Here is a 15,765-nt window from a genome sequence, read left to right on the forward strand (position 1 = left end):
CACCAGCTGCGCTTGCATCGATAAGCAAAGCAGTGCACCGTGGGTAGCTAACCCACAGTGCAACTAGCCGCAGGGGCTTTTAGGAAAGTCTTCGTCCTTCCATGATGCAACATCCTCCCTACCACCCTCCCTTTTTGTCCTAAACAAACAAACAGTTTTTCATGCCATTTTTTGAAATCCTTCCATCTCTGCCACGCATACGCCATTGCTGGAGAGGCATGGAGTCCATTCGCCTCTGCACTCTCATTGTGAGCATCACAAACACCTCACGTAGTATTTCAAAGGCCAAGACAGGAACCACAGCACGGAAAATTGCGATGTTATCCAACCCTCCCTGCTACAAGCCATAAAATGAAACAATTCCCGGTTGCTGCTGGCTGTCACGCATCAGCTGCAGTTGGTGAAACGCCACTTCTGGTCCTGGGAAACAAGCACTGAGTGGTGGGATCACATTGTTATGAGGGTATGGGATGATGAGCAGTGGCTGAGGAACTTTCTTATGCGTAGGGCACTTTCCTGGAACTTTGTGCAGAGCTGTTCCCAGCCCTGAAGTGCTGGAGACCTGCTCTGACAGTGGAGAAGCGAGTGGCCATCCTGCTGCGGAAGCTAGCAACACCACACTGCTACCAGTCAGTCAGGAATCAATTCGGAGTTGGTAAATCCACCGTGAGAGCTGCTGTGATGCAAATGTGCAAGGCCATTAATAGACTTCTCCTAAGAAGGGTAGTGACTTTGGCAAGTGTGCAGGACACAGTGGACAGGTTTGCTGCAATGGGGTTCCCAAACTGTGGCAGTGTGATAGATGGCACACATATCCCTATCTCAGCACCAGACTACCGTGCCACAGAGTACATAAACCAAAAGGGATACTTTTCCATGGTATTGCAGGCCCTTGTGGACCACAGAGGATGCTTCACTGACATCAGTGTGGGGTGGTCTGGAAAGATGCATGACATGCACATCTTTAGGAACTCAGGTCTGTTCTAAAAGAGGTGAGCAGGGACTTTCTTCCCTAACCAAAAAATAACTATTGGTGATGTTGAAATGCCAATAGTGATCCCGAGAGACCCAGCCTACCCCTTATTCCCCTGGCTGCTGAAGCCGTACACTGGGTACCTGGATAGCGATAAGGAGAAGTTCAATAATAGGCTAAGCAGGTGCAGAATGGTGGTGGAATGTCCCTTTGGACATTTAAAGACTCCCTGGCGCTGTTTGCTCACTAGGTTAGACCTGAATGAAAGTAACTTCCCATTAGTTATCTCTGCCGACTGAGCGCTCCATAACGTCTGTGAGACAAAGGGGGAGAAGTTCCCGTTGGGTTGGGTCATGGAGGCAGATAGGCTGGCCACAAGCTTTGAGCAGCCAGATACCAGTGCAATGATGAGAGCCCTCCGAGGAGCTCTGCGCCTCAGGGAAGCATTGAAAACCCGTTTTTGTAATGAGGCACAGTAATAGGTGTCACTTATCTGTACTGTGCCTTCCCATCCCATCCCATCCTCCACCCGTGCAGCACTCTCCTTGCATCTCCCCTCCCCATCCCCTATGCTTTTTATAAATAAAGAGTAATGAATTGCAGACAAGTAAAATTTTATTGCTCATCCATAACAGTGGAGGGAAAGGAAAATAATTTAACAGTTGGCAAGTATTCACATGGGGCTGGGAGGGGACACGAAAGCATGGTTTTCTGTGCAAACAGCAAAGACCCCACATTCCTAGATCTTACAGAGACTGCTGCCTCTTCCTGCTCCCCTCAACCGGTGTCGAGTGGAGCACGTATTGCACCCTGCTCAACCTCCTCCTGGAATGGTTGCGGGTGGGGGCTTGGAAAGAGCGTGCTTGTTGCTGATAGTTGTGGAGGGACTGCAGGAGTCTATCCTGCTGCTGCTCTTCCTGAAGCTCAATCAGATGCCTCAACATGTCTGATTGATCCCTCATTATATGCAGCATCTCATTCTGCATTGCATGCTCATGCTCCTGGGTTGCTTTCCTGTTTTCCATGTCCATGTTCAGTTTGTCAGACAATGAAATCCTCCGGGCTCTTAGCTCTGTGTCAGCAGCTGTGGAGGCATTTCTTATCTGGTTGAACTTGTCATCCTGAATCCTTTTTTCCGCCTTCTAATCTGCGACAGCCACTCATTAGGAGTGGAGGCTGCGCTGAAGGCCACACTGTCCACGGCAAGGCAAGAAAAGCACAAGATATCCATTGTTAGCCCATCCCATGAACGAAAAGCAATGTTGCAATGTAGAAAGTACTCCCCTTTATATTCTCAAGTGAATGCTAGCTCCGCATACCAATCTCTACCTTTTGCATGGCTCGGCGTGGCATCCCAGCTATGGTTAGTAAGGTCCATCCATTTTGGGGAAATCTCTGGCGCACTGTGTATGCTGTACAATTCCACAATTCCCCAAGCAACAGGATTGTTTGGCTCCGATAACCTGCCCAAAAAAATGTAAGATGCAGTCCTAAGGGGGGGGGGGGGGGGGCGGTCAACATCCCTGGAGAAATATATGGATATCCATTCCCAGATCCCTAGCACCCAGAATAGCCTCATGTCAAGGAACTTGCTGTGGAAGGATCCAAGAAACTGTCCGTGGCAGGGGAATAACACACACTGTGTATTTCGGGCAGGTATTGTAAACTTGTGCTATCTTCCCTAGGTGACCATGTGTGATGTCAGTCTCCTGAGGGTAACACAGGTGAAAAGGGAGGGTTTGCTGCAAGCATCTGAGTACAGGCCTGGTCCTTATGCTGATATGCTGTGTTCTGTGATACTGCCTGCACATTTAATAACAGAGTGGTGGGGGAAAGTGTCCTATCCTGGTGGAAGAAATAAGGCTACCCTCCCAAGAAACGTTCTGCAAAGGATTGCAGAGTACCTACATGAAATTTTTCTGGAAATACTCATGGAGAATTCTCAGGCCATCCCTATACACACAGTCTTTTCCGGGGGCAACCCTAAGCTTAAGTGCTTAACAACGAGGAAGCCCATCCCCAACATCCCACCCAGTAATTTTTTTCACCTTCACCTGAACCTGGACTGGAGATGTAACCCCTGAAATATGATTTACAATACATATTCACCAGATGTGCCTTCCCCGGCATCTCAGTCAGTCAGCTGTCCGGTGTCTGGCTGGGCTGCTCCGGGATAACAAGGAGCTCCTGGCTTTCAGGGAGAATGGATATCCCACTCACCTGCCCCCCATTCTCCTCATACTCCTCTCCTTCATCCATAGACTCATCATCATTCATCCTGGATTTGGATTCTCCCGAGGGATCTATGCTGCATGGGGGCACAGTGGTGGGGTCACCACCAGAATCACTTGCAGCTCCTCATAGAAGCGACATGTCTTTGGTGATAAGCCAGAACGACTGTTCGCCTCCCTTGTTTTTCTGCTACACCTGCCTTACCTCTTTGATTTTAACGCGGCACTGCTGCGTGTCCCTGGTGTGCTCCTTCTCCAGCATGCCACACCATATCTTTTCGTAGCTATCCAGATTTCTTTTGCTGGATCGGAGCTGAGTCAGAACAGACTCTTTTCCCCACAGACATTTGAGATTCAAGACCTCAGGTCGACTGCAGGCTGGTAGCCAGCCCTTATACATCCAAAGATTGCAATACCCCTTTTTTTTGCCACAGAACAGAACTGGGAGCTCATGTTGAGTTGCTTGTTCACTCTGATCCCTACATCCTTTTCACAGTCCCCCATTCTTTGTTCCCAGATGTATGATCTTGCATTTGGCTGTATTAAAATTTATTTTTTGTTTGAATCAACCCAGACCAAGCTATCCAGATCAGTCTGTATGACTGGAATGTCCTCGTCATTATTGACCATTCTGCCAGTCTTTGTATCATTCACAAATTTTATCTGCAGTGATTTTATTTGCTTCCAAATCATTGATAAAAATCTTGGGCCAATGACTGGGTAACCCCACTAGCAACATCCTCTTTTAATGAGGATTCCCCACCAACAACTTCTTTTTGAGAGCTATCAGTAAGCTATTTCTTAATCAATTTAATGTGCGCTTTTATTGATAATGTGTGGTGCTCATTTTTAATCAAAATGTCACAGAATGCTAAGTCAAACATCTTACAAAAATTAAGTATATTATATCTCCACAATTGCTTTTATCAACCAAATGTGGAATCTCATAAAAAAATGAAATCAGGTTTGTCTGACAAGACCTATTTTCCATGAAATCACATCAATTTACATTCATTATAGTCTCATCCTTTATTTCTTTTTAGTGATTGAATCTCATATCAGTTTTTCCATTAATTTGCCTGGGATTGATGTCAGGCTAACAGGCCTAGAATTACCTTGCTTGATGGATTAATATGTGTCTATTTCAATCTGCAAACCTTATTCTGTTTTGTGGACACCGTTCAGATTATAAAATTATGCTGTGCCTTCACTTTGGCATTATAGCCTTCATCTTGAGTTGAAAACGCACCTGAGGTGTCAAGAAAAATCCTTACATCTAGCAGAAGGTTAATAATGGAGAGCAATCAAAAGTCATCGACCTGGATAGTCTTCTATATCAATGGATGCATCCTAAAACAACCTGCTGGCTGCAGTCCAGGGGAACCAGTTTCCCAATCTGGACTTCAAGTGTGCTGGAACTAATCAAATAATCACTTGATGAGGGGCTAGAAGCTGCTCATAGGAGTCTCCTGACACATAGAATGGGAACTTTATGAAAGGACAAGTTCTGCTGTGAACTGGTGCTCTGTCACCAGTCAGCCATCTAATAAGACAAGACTGGGCAGGAGAGAGGAAGGGTAAAAGAATCTTGTGCTCCGTGGAAGACACTGAATAAGACTCAAAGGACTCACAGGAGGAATGAGGAAACTGATCAGGATGTTGTGTGCAGAGGTTTATTATTTTTCCATACATATCTCTCTCTCTTTTATGATTGTTTAGAAGAGCTTTTGCAAAGTCTGTGTGTCCCTTGTTTTAACTGACATAAAGTCCCTGAAAGGTGAAACACTCATCCAGGGTACCCACAAGGGTGAATTTGGAAAGAAGGCATATGAGAGCTATTGGAAAGACTAGCTCAGACTCAGTGACCTAAAAGCACATGAAACCCAAGATTTGGGTGTAATACAGTCTGGTGATCATCCACAAGGGTGAGCTCATCTGGGGCTGTAGCTTCCAAGTCATTGTGCTTGCCATTTTTGAATATTAATCCAATATTAACTTCCAGTCTCCTGCAATACCTAGGCCAAGTCTTATCAGCCAACTCTTATCAATTTTCTACACATCATTTCTAATTTATACTGATTGCTACATACCTCCTCTCTGCCCCTTTTTGTTATAGATTAGAAATTAAAGAACAATTACTGTCTTCACTTCCTCTCACAAGCAGCATGGCCTTTTAACCAAAGTTGTTCTTTTTTGTGATTGTGGAATTGTGGCTTTCTGGCCATGTCAGAAACTCTTCTTAAATAGCTCCCAATTTTCATTCATATCTTTCTCTCTTAATTTTTACTCACAATCAATCTCACTCAGAATTTTCCTCAGATATGGGAAACTAGACTTTTTAAAGCACTAAATATATATATATATATTTCTGGTTGGGATACATCTGTATTTTGGATTAACTTTTCTGCCTCTGGCAGCCCTCCCACTGCATTGCTTCATACCTGGATTGTGTGTCCACCGCTGCTTTGGTGTCAGGATGATCGGATGTCACCTCCTTTTTTAAATGCTGACGCACAGCCAAGTGCACCCCACTTGTGAATACACGCTCCCAGGGTCGCATACCCTTCTCAGCAGTATAGCAGCCATGCCTCTTACCTCCACATGGACCCATGCAGAGATCATGGATTGCCTTGAGATCTGAGGAGATGAGACGGCCCAGTTCTGCTGTAACAGAAGCCACCAGATTGCCAAGGTAGGCAAGCATTTATTGAAGCAAATGAGGACGGGAAGGTCACTCCTGGGACAAGTTCCAGTGCCGCAACAAGGAGAGGAACTCTGGCAGTGTTGCAGAAAAACCAAGGACAACAACAGGGCCTCCAACAATGCTGCCAGCACCTGCTCCTTGTATCTATCCTGAGCTGGCCTGAATTTTTTGCCAAGGAGGCCACCATCAAAATAAGACATTTTGTGGATAGCACAAAAGGCACCCAAAAGCCCAAGGAACCCAACTCTGACCAGGACTCTGAGGAGATTTTCCTGGAAAGTCAGGATCTCTTGCCCACACAAGACCCCAAGACAGAGACAGGATCAGAGTGGCTCCTGGAACCCAGCAGACATCTGGCATGACAGTGTTGTGGAGAGGACTGCACTGGAGCATTTAAGATCTACAGTGTTTATTTCTCTAATATATCAGATCCTGCAGCCATCAGCCAAACTAGCACTCGCCTCCCAGGCTCCCTCTCGCTCCTGGTTGACCACTATTCCCCTAATCTCCCTGGTTCCGGCTGGTGGCACTGCAGAGGTTAAAAATCATCCCCACTGTACTGCCGGCATATTAACTGAGATGGCTGATGCAGAAGACAATAGAGAATATTAAAATGTACTCTGCTTCAGAGTCTGAGCACTCTTCTGAGCTTGTGATTCACCTCTCCGGATTGCTAACCCCTGGGGCACAGAACAATTACTGCAAAAGTGTATTTAGTTTGCAGTGAACTTTGTGCTGATCGGCAGGTGTTACAAAGGAGAATTTAAGGTGAAGGTAGAGTTCTAGTTTGACACAAACATTTCAAGGCAATGCAGCCATTTTGTGGCTACTCATATAGCTAGTGTTGCCCGTCCACTCCTGCAGCAGTTCTAGGGAGACCCGTCTAATGAAGAACTGCTGCCTATCTTGCTGGTTTGCCCATTGCCTTTCTGAACAAGCTCTTTTTCTGACTCTTGGTGACATGCCTCAGGCTAACATCTTCTAAAATGGGGACAGTCTGCAGAGGAGCACATGCAATTACTAACCAGCTCCTTTCTTCCTCCATTCACTCCCCAGCTCACCACCCACCCAGGACTAGTACAGAGGTCTTATACAAAGGAGAAGAAAGGAGGGAAATGTTTTACCATCTCCAAGCTCACTCCAGAGTGGAAAGAGTCTCTGCAAATGATATTCCAAAACTGAACAAAAGGCAACATTCTATTACTGTTGCCATGGAGAGTAGGACGAGAACAATAACAAAGGGTTTGTCTACACTTAAACTACTACAGTAGCTCAGCTGCAATGGGGCTGCTATAGTGCTTCAGTGTAAACACTACCCTATACCAAGAGGAGGGATTCTCCCACTGAAGTAGGTAATCCACCACCCCAGGCGTCGGTAGTTAGATCAACAGAAGAATTCATCCATCAACCTAGCGCTGTGTACTCCGGGTCTTAGGTCGGAATAGTTTCATCTGTCAGGAGGTGTGGATTTTTCACAACAACATGCTGATCTAAGTGCCCAATGTAGATCAGCCATTCCTGTTCTATTTCTCATCTTCCCCCTGCTCCTGCTCCTGACACCACAGGCCCAAGGGACTGGAGCACTTTCATCCTCTGAACACCTGACAGATTTCCAGATGAAGAAAAAAAGGACGAGAGGAATGGTGGAGGAACCTTATTTTTGCATCCCAGAATAGGGATAAGATGACAGAAGAGTGGAGGGAAGGTCTTTTTATGGAGAGATTAAGACAGAGAATTGACCAGAGATGGCATTAAAAAAACCAGGGACATGCAGAAACAAACTGCTGGAGTCAATGCAGAAGCACAGTCCTCCTGGAGAACATCTTGGTGCAATGTTCCTGCCCAGCACCCGAACTCTTACCCAGTCATGTCCTGCATCCCAGGGAGAACAATGCATACTGGGAGAATCAGTATTTTCCCCACGTTCCAGACACAGGCACTTCTCTCCCCATTCCACACTACAATGCAATGAGAACAGTGGATCGTGGGATGCCAGCTTCACTCCTACAACTACAAGTGATAGTTTCTTCCCTTGCCCTGCTATACCCAAAAGCTAGGGCAACAGTCAGAAACTCTGCACCCACATGTTTGTGACCACAACACCACCAATGTGTGCACCCATCACTTTAAGCATCTGTGCCACATCTGCACTGTTAATTCCAGAAAGGTTTTATGGTGTGGTTTATATTCCACTAGTTTCAAGTTTGCATTTTGTTATGTTCACTGAAGGTTAATTATTGCAAAAGGCTCAATACAGGTTTATGAAAGTGCACGTATGCCAGAAAGTACAGTGAAAAATCCTTTCATAAAACTGCTGCACAAAGAAAATTCATTTCAGACTAATGAAATCCATACACCATGCATAATACAATTTCATTTCAACATTTTAGATCCTAGCCTCAAAATCGGATCACAAAGTATCCCTGGTCCTGTGGCCCCAGTGATTTACTGTGGTCTGCAGAGGCAGCCTTTCTGGCTGTTCATAACATTCTGAAAGTCTTTGCACCTCTGCCTCTGACCCATCTGTAAAACTCTCTCCCTGGCACTCACAGATGTTGTGCAAAATACATAAGCAGTTATCACATGAGGCAAATATTGCCCCGCAGCCTCCAACTTCATCAGCAGGATATCTCCATCTCCCTTTCACATACATACTGCACTGTCATTCTGTAGCTACTCGAGATACAGGTAGCCGGCTCCTTTCTCCCATCCAAGTGTCCAGTAAAGGGCTTCATATGCTAGGGGAGGGTCAGCAGAGGGTAAGCTGTATCTCCCAGAATGAGAGGGGGAATCAGAATGCTCTTGATGTCCATAGTGGTCCTGGGAGCAAAATTTCCCTTTTTCATTGTAGAAAACAGGACTGACTTTCTAAAGAGTCTGGCATCATGGACGTTCTAGAGCACCCCACATCAAAATTGATGATTCTTCTGCAGTGATCAACAAAGCGTTGGAGGACCATGGAGAAATGCCCCTTTCTGATGATGAACTCTGAGGCCTATTGTGGGGGGCAAAGAACAGGTACATGCTCCCCATCTCTACCCTCAGACAATGGCCTGTAAGGAAGAAGCAGAAACTTTTGAGTACTTTGTCATTCACTCCTGCAAATCTCTGAGCTGAACAGTCACAGTCAGTGGTGTCAATACCATAGAGATCCAAAACAGAAGGATCTCAGAGCACTGTCGAAGGCCAGGAAAGAGGTCATTCAAAAGTGAGATTATAACACAGGGCATCCTGCCCCTTCAAGGGACAAGAGGTCTTGGGCAGCCCTGTTCGGTTATCCCCACCGTGCTAGATCTGTGCAGGGTGTGGGGCTGAAAAGGAGGAAAATCCAGAAGTTGGGGGCTGGCTTGGGATGAGAGTGGGAGGTTGCTCTATTGTGGGACAAGAAGCTGGGCTCAAGCTAGCACGAGAGAGGCTGGCATGCCAAAGCTGAGACGGTGTGTGTGAAGACAGAGCCCAAGAGGAGTCAGAAGCTCATGGGCTGGATCAGAACTCAGCGGCTGAGGAGGAAAGCCCAGAACAACTAGGGGCTGGATGGCAAGAGAGTGGACAGGCTGTTCCGATCTGAGGCAAGAAAATGGCCTTGAGCTAGAAATTAACTGAGGACAGCAGCCTGCCTGAGGCCCTTGTTAGGAAGGCAGACCTGACCTGGATAGATGCATTGACTGGAGCCCAGCAGCTTGTGGTTAGATGGTGAGAGGGCCTGTTGCTGCTAGGACCTGCCTGTAAGGAAGCGGGTTGATGGCTGAGCCGAGAGGGACTGAAGGCACTTTTGTGTTGATATTGTATTGGACTGGACTAAAGGACTCTGTTACTCTGGAAGAGGATGAAGGCTTTGAAGTGGCTTTCTCAGAGGGCCAAGTTAACTCTATGGCTGGAGCAGACTGAAGATCACTGTGGGGAAACTGAGGAAGAGTGCTGCAGTGCTGAATCTTGCCCTGAGCGAATGCTCTGAGATGGTTGGTCTTTTAACAGAGACCATCACTGCTTCTGAGCCATGGACCAATCTAAAGAAGCAGCAATGTCAAGGGGAGATATTCCCATATAGCCCCCTCTGACCTCCAGCACAGCCTACACCAACCACTTTCCACAGTCTTACTTCCCTCTGCACTGCAGAGGGAATTATCTGTCCCTTTATACAGTAATATAGTTCACCAGACAACATTGCAGCTATGGGAGTGCCATTCCCCTCCTAAAAGAGATTAAAGCACTGCCCTATTTAAATTTAAGAATCCAGTCTGATGTAAAAGCCAACTGTATAACCCTGGGGAATTCTATTTTCCATCAGAGTGGAATAAGGAAGTATGGCTCTGCATAGAATTCAGTTGTGCACTCTTGCGTGCACAAAGTTCTTCTATTGCTCTTACAAGCTATTTAGCTACATCTTATTACTAATCTAAATGTCGTTGGAAAGACTGAAAATGCTTTTACAAAGCCAAAGTTCACCCAGATAAGCATAGCCAAACATAACCATACGAGTGGCTTTAGTAAGGAATTCTCGGTACTTTGATCATCTGAACAAGCATACACCCATAAGATAGAAATACAGCCATAAACCTTTCTTAGAAATAAAATAATGTAGCTTTTGTTTTCCATTTCTTTATTGCTTCTATTCCCCACTTTTCATCTTCCATTTTCTCACCCTCATCTTCCTCTTAACTGTTTTGACCTCCTCCCTTGTATCAGTTCTGTGCCCTTGTATCTTTCTCTTCTTTCCTCCGGATCCCATCTTCCTGTGTCTCTAGTATTTTCCTCCATCTCTTCCTACCCAACAGAATTAGACTGGCTCACAGCAATAGCATGAAATCATGGGGGAGGCACTTGACCCACATGATTAAACATAATTAAAGCTATTAAAATAATTCTCCTTACTGTGTTTAATGGGCCCTGTCTCTTTAAATCATGCACACAAAGGCCTCAGCTCTCCACCACAGGTGTTCACTGGGGCTGTCTCCTTGTCTGGAAGCCAGCAGCTACTGTCTCTATGATGGTGCTTGCACCAAGAAAAGAAGGAAGCTTAGCAAAATTAGATCTCTTCCCCAGTGATTGAGCTAGGCATGGGCAGGAGCTGTGTGGAAGCACTGCTTAACCGAGGCAGGGAAAGAAAGGGAAGCTCTACTTGTTGCCCCCTAGCCCAATGCTGGGGGGCAAGTTACCTGGGGGGAAAAACACCCGGTCTCTGTTGCTTGTTGTGGGGGATGCCCAGCAGTCCCTCTAGCAGCAGGGTGGGAGCAAGGATGAAGCAGCTCCCTCAGGCCTTCATATTTCTCTCCCTTCCCTGAGTCTCCTCTCATTTTTGACTCACTCCCCATTTCCTCTCAACTTCATTCTCTTTTTCCTCCTATTTATTTCCCTCTCCGAATCCCATTTTTTTCTCGTTTTCCCCACTCATCCTACCTGCAGGCACAGTAAAAGTTGGGTGAGTTCTTCAAGCCTTCCTGGCCCAGGCCTGGATTCCTAGTTGTTAAAGTGTCCATCAGCCTTCTCTTGACCTACAACTACAGGGAGAACAGATGTTTGAGGCTACCAGCCCTTCCTCTTGCTGTCTCATGCCCTACATGCTCCAGAGCTTCTTTCTCCCCATTCCAGCTGAGCTCCTGTATTCCAGGTTCCTTCTCTGCCCCTTTCCATTTAATCTTTTTTCCCTCTTTTCTCCACTTGTTTATTTTCTTTCCCATCAACTCCTTTCAGGTCCCTTTTCCATCCCTGCTACTCCTCTTCCCACCTACACTAGCCCAAAAGTGTTCAAAGCACCAAACCAAAGGTACCTCTCTCTTTTAGACTCTATGCTCAGAAGGGACCATCATGATTATCTAGTCTGATGACCTCATGCACATTGCAGGCCACAGAACCTCACCTATCCACTCCTGTAATAGAGCCATAACCTCTGCCTGAGTTACTGAAGTCCTCAAATCATGATTTAATTACTTCAAATGACAGAGAATCCAACATTTGCTCTAGTTTAAACCTGCAAGTGACCCATGCCCCATGCTGCAGAGGAAGGCCAAAAGAAAAAAAAAAAAAAAACCAACCCAGGGTCTCTGCCAATCTAACCTGGGGAAAAATTCCTTTCTGACCCCAAATATGGTGATCAGGTTGACCCTGATCACGTGGGCAAGACCTACCAACTTGACACCTGGGAAAGAATTCTCTGTGGTGACTAAGAGCCCTCTTCATCTAGTTCATATCACCAGCCATTGGAGATATTTGCTGCTAGTAGTCCCAGATCAGCTACATGCCATTATAGGCAGTCCCTTTACACCATCCCCTCCATAAACTTATCAAGCTCAGTCTTGAAGTCAGTTAGGTTTTTTGCCCCTTCTGCTCCCCTTGGAAGACTGTTCCAGAATTCCACTCCTCTGATGATCAAAAACCTTCATCTAATTACAAGCCTAAACTTGTTGAGGTACAGTTTATATCCATTAATTCTTGTGTCCACATTGGTGCTTAACTTAACTTAAATTACCTCCCTGGTATTTATCCCTCTGACGCATTTATAGAGAGCAATCATATCTCCCCTCAGCCTTCTTTTGGTTAGGCTAAACAAGACAAGCTCTTTTAGCATTTTTGTATGAAGTCCAGACTTGTCAGCAAAGAGACAGTCTACTCCCACTTCAACAAAACAAGGAACAAAAGTAAAAACTCTGTGAGAGATCCGTATCTGCCACCTCTGATTTACATGCTGTATCAGCTCTGCTTCCTGACTCCGAGCCTATGTCTTCACTGACAAAAAAAAGGGTATGGTTTACAACAGGATAATTAATGTGTGTTAGCTATCCCACTATAAAACCATACTGGAGACAAAGCTCTTTAGTTTTACTGTGGAGTAAACTACGTGAGTTGCTTTACCCACAGGTGGAGCAAAGTGCTTACCTTGCAGTAAACACTATGTGCCTTGTCTCCACTTAGGATCTGATAGAGAGGGAACTCACCCACATTTGTTATCTCCCTCTTAAAAATCGCAAAATTTTAAAGGTCCAGTAGACAGAAAACAAAACCACATTAGTGACATAGCAACATACATCATGACTACCAAATGGAGTTTCATTAGATTTCAATTTGGCCAATTGTTTTCAGTGGTGGTAACATTAGAGGTGGATTTGGCTTAGTGTGTGAAATACTAGATTCTTTACATTTGTTTGATGTTTGAGGATGCCAACAACAAGCAGAACAATACTCTGCAACATTTACATTTTTTGGAAACATTTTCCAAATCTTCTCCAAATTTACACACTCAAATTTTATGCATGCACAAAGCAAAAGTTTCTTCATGAACAGTGGGTAGAAAACGGATCTACAAGCACATATGATGCTTGTGAGTAGTACAAGGGGCCCACCATTAATCAAACGTCAGCCCCGCCCCCCTCACCCTTAAGTCTTGTCCACCTGTCACCAGAAGTCCCACCCCATCTGGTCAGCTGACATTCGGTCCCGCTTCGGGTTATGACTTTTGGGTTAAGATGGCCACCTGACCAGAAGTGGGTGGTGTGACCCCTCCGAGAATGCCTCCCATCCGCTCCCCACCTATAGGTGAGGGTTTCACCCCCATAGGACCGCCCCGAGAGCAGGATTGGACCCCAGATGGACACCTGACCAGAAGTGGGTGGTGCGATCCCTCCAAGAACGTCTCCTGCCCGTTCTCCACCAATAGGAGAGGGTTTCGCCCCTGCGTGACCGCCCCAAAAGTGGGATTGGATCCCAGATGGACACCTGACCGGAAGTGGGTGGTGTGACCCCTCCGCCAATAGGCGTGCATTTCACGCCGAGAGTGGGACTGGCCCAGAAAGGGTATGGGGAGGAGTGGGGCGACCCCTCCGCCAATTGGAGCAGGCTTAGGCCGTCCCAGAAGGGAAAGGTGGAGATGGTCACTTGTGTTTATGGACAGCATTAGAAAGTCAGAAAAGTATATTTTTTACGATTTTGAGTGCATGCAGGAGACGGGGTTGCACGTGCCTAATTACGTTTTTGCTATGTCCCTAAAGCCAGAAAAATCTTGGGAATTGAAGGGCGGCAAATGCCTTTCTAATTTTGTTCAAACCTTTATTGGCAAAAAGTTTCCAGACTACATGTTCATAGTGCACAATTCCAAAGGTTATGATGCTTACTGTGTCATCAGGGAGTTACTGAATGAAAAGATGTGCGTAGAGTTGATAACTCAGGGCAGTAAACTATTGTGCGTGGAAGTTAAGACTCTGGGCATCTGTTTTATAGACTCTTTAAACTTCCTGCCCATGAAGCTTAGCAAGCTCCCCCAGGCTATGGGTTTTGAAGACTGCAAAGGGTACATCTCACATTTTTTTAACATTTTAGAAAACCAAAATTACGTGGGACCTGTGCTTGGGGTGGTGCACTACAGCATCGACAGCATGAGGCCCGGGGAGAAATCAGACTTTCTCGACTGGATCCAGAACCACCAAAACGATATGTTGGACTTGCAGAAAGAGCTCATGTACTACTGTCAGCAGGATGTCAACATTTTGAGACAGGCCTGTATGCTGTACAGAGAAGAGATCATGAAAATGACAGCCAAGTCAGATATGGTAGAGAGAGGGTCTGGTACATTCGTGGAGGTGAAATTGTGTATAGACCCTTTCCAGTACATAACTCTGGCATCCATCTGCATGGCCATGTACAGATTTATGTTTTTAGAGTCTAACACGGTAGCCCTTCTCCCTCCCGACAACTATCACCGGCAGAAAAAGAGATATTTGACCCCGTCTATTCAGTGGCTGCTGTATACCGCTCACAAAGAAAATATAGAGATACGCCACATGTTATGGGGTGGTGAGTTGCAGGTAGGCCCCTACTTCCTAGATGGTTACGCTGTCATTGACGGGGTATACACGGCCTTTAACAGGTGTTTTTTTCCTTCTGGGACGGCCTAAGCCCACTCTGATTGGTGGAGAGGTCGCCCCACTCCTCCCTGTGCCTTTTCTGGGCCAATCCTGCTCTCGGCATGAAACACATGCTTATTAGCGAAGGGCTCACAGCACCCACTTCCGGTCAGGTGTCCATCTGGGGTCCAACCCCGCTCTTGGAGCGGTCCTATGTCCCTGTCCTATCAGTGGGGAGCGGGTGGGAGGTATTCTTGGAGGGGTCACACCACTCACTTCCAGTCAGGTGGCCATCTTGAACCGGAAGTCATAACCCAAGGCGGGACTGAATGTCAGGTGACCAGACGGGGTGGGACTTCCGGTGACAGGTGGGCGGGGGCTTGAGGGGTGGGACCTAAGGGTCCTTGACCCAGAAGTCATAACCCAGGGCGGGGCTGGATGTCAGGTGACCAGATGCAGGTGGGACTTTCTGTGACAGGTGGGCAGGGCTTACGGGTCAGGAGGCAGGGCTGATGTTTGATTGATGGTAGGCCCCTTGTATTACTCTTGTGTATGCAACTTCCCTTTTTATACACACAACAATTTTTTAAGGCAAAATAATGGGTACAAATGAAGAGGCTGCCTTGAGATCCCTTTGTCAATTTGGTGGAGGTATTATGGTAAAGTATGTGCAGTGATACAGTTAACACCTCATCGTTTGCATTATAAACTTCAATTTCTAGTAGAAATGGGCAAAAGTGGTGGTTTATGGACTAGGTTTAAGTTATCATTTGAGTTAAGACTGACTCATGTCTTACTTTCAATGGTTCCAAAATCTTGCAAGTATTTTATGAGAGTTTGACTCTAAATGGCTGAAAACTCATTTGTAGCTCCATGTTCTGAGTGAACAAGCTCCTTAGGTTGCAGCATTCATGAGAAACTTCTTTTACTTGTACTCTTCATTCTCCACTAAACACAGTATTTGGCTGTCAACCAGCAATCAGGTGAGTACCAGCATGAAGCTTCTTCCTGACTCAGCACATC

This window comes from Emydura macquarii, unplaced genomic scaffold (assembly GCF_026122565.2).
Source record: "Emydura macquarii macquarii isolate MOO-44397 ecotype Brisbane River unplaced genomic scaffold, CSIRO-AGI_Emac_v2 contig_480, whole genome shotgun sequence".
Lineage (NCBI taxonomy): Eukaryota > Metazoa > Chordata > Testudines > Chelidae > Emydura > Emydura macquarii.